The sequence below is a fragment of the Aplysia californica genome, unplaced genomic scaffold, assembly GCF_000002075.1.
Source record: "Aplysia californica isolate F4 #8 unplaced genomic scaffold, AplCal3.0 scaffold00887, whole genome shotgun sequence".
NCBI classification, from domain to species: Eukaryota; Metazoa; Mollusca; class Gastropoda; order Aplysiida; family Aplysiidae; genus Aplysia; species Aplysia californica.
Window position 1 is genome coordinate 7,316 of NW_004798157.1, and position 2,013 is coordinate 9,328.

At 40.4% G+C, this 2,013-nt stretch overlaps 1 protein-coding gene across 1 annotated transcript in view; it reads left to right on the forward strand.

Annotated features, from left to right (window-relative positions):
- The window catches only part of LOC101862076 (serine-rich adhesin for platelets), a gene marked incomplete at its 5' end in the record, with an annotated part of 24,684 nt that overhangs the window by 2,326 nt on the left and 20,345 nt on the right, over positions 1-2,013 (forward strand).

Below are 2,013 nucleotides of genomic sequence, written 5' to 3' on the forward strand. Positions count from 1 at the left end.
CCCGCGGTCGTCTGTTAATTTAGATGAAAAGTTACTGGTGAAATGAAATAAAAACTAGATCTAGATTTCTAGAAGTAAAATCAAACTACTTTAATAAATTGCACGCTTTTCTTTCTGCTTTGCTCTTGTCATTAAAGAAAAAAAAGCTGTTGTGATATCTTTTCATTCAAAAGAGTCAAAGTAATTTTATTTCTATGATTTCATAATAAAAACTTATGATTCATAAAGGTTTATGCAACTGCTTTTCTAATCCACTAAAAATGTCCTTATGCCGGCCTGTTTCTGCGATCTAGATCAAGATTTTAGGTGAATGAGAATTCTTTATTTTTTCTTTCTTTACACTTACTTGACTCTCTTTTGAAACAATGAGAGCACGGGCCCGATAATATTCAAATGACCTCTCTTAACAGCGATTGACCTCCAAACTCGGGTTGCTAGGTCATTTGGTAATCCTGCGTGACCCCAAGTCAAGTGTAGAATCAACAACTTTTCCTGAGCCAGTCGCACGAATGAATATATAGTATTCAAAACCACATCGCTGTAGCTCGCTTGTAAACTCGGTCAACGATTGGCCGAGGTAGGGCTGACTCGCCGAGTCATTCGGTACCCTCGCGCTCAGGCCTGGCTCAGTCAGTCACCAAACAGCAAACAAGGATACCGGGTTGGCTAAAAATAGCACCTTGACTCGTGGGGAATGCGGGCAGAACACCACGAGCAGACGTCAACCTCATCGACCCATGAACCTTTTCCTTCTCCCAGTTCGGCAAACTTCGGCCAAATCCGTCGTGTCCTTGGCGGATTTAAACTGTGTCGGTTGAAAGGAGAGGGAGAGGGCTGGTGGGTTGGGGGGAAGCGAGAGGCGAAGCCAACGACCGAGCGACTTCGCGAGTGGTGATTTCCCCCTCTCCCCCCCCTCTCTCTCCCTCCTCTCCTCGCCCCTCTCCTCTCTCGATAAAAATAACCTCTACCCTCAAAGCATTTGCGTCATGACCGAAAACCTCATTCATGTGCGCGACCAGCAGAGCAGACTCAACGTGACTGGAGGGTCTCGTCTCGTGACACCTGATTGGTCGCTTCCTCTGCTTGGGTTGTACTTTAATCGCGAGGCTGACTTAGTCACAAGCGACTGGATTTTCTCAGGCGTACAATAACTGTTGGTCACCGCTGTTGTGTGGTGTAGTTTGCCACCGTGAATAGACGAGTGTGGATCTCCCGACTTCTTCACTCGCTCAATGCTTCTGTACTAGAGGACTGCATTTACCTTCGTGAACTGGTTCTTCTTACTTCAGAAAAGGATTTTCTTTTTTATTCTACCTGAGACTTGTTGTTTTTCCTTCTGTGATTGGACTAGACCAATATTTCACTTGGATTACTTGAACTTTCCACTGTATTGGAATAAAGGATTTTATTTTTTTGTCGTGCAGTAAGTTGAAAACTTTTATTTATTTTTACAGGATGCCGCGAATAACGCACATTTTCCGTAGTTAGGCCTACTTTAAAATAACGAGCGACGAATTAACTGCAAACAGATCTATTGGGCCACGGAAAAATTATTAGAGTTAGAAGGAAGTGCGCATTTTTATTTTACTTTATATTTTAAAGCCAAAATGTAATATTTTTTTTGCGTGTTCGTATTTAACATTTTAATGTTTATTTGAATATGTTTCTAACTTGCGTTGAACTTTGTAAACAATCAAACAAAGAAAAAACAACAACCCCGTAAATTTAAAAAAGTACATAAATCCCTCACACTTGTGACTTTTGTACTGATAAAAAGCCGACACGTGACCTCTTTTTTTCTCACGCTCTTTCTTTCTCTTTCTTTCTTCTGTTTTTCTTTGACTTTCACCTTTCTCCTGTCTATAGATTAGCCTACTCATTGTGATATATTCAGTCGTTGTCTTTCAGTTGTTTTTTTAAAAAGTTGTTCTTTACCAAGTTCTCAGTATAAAGAGCCAGCGTGATGGTCTAACAATTTTGCTTATTTTATAAAATAATTTTTAAACAAATATA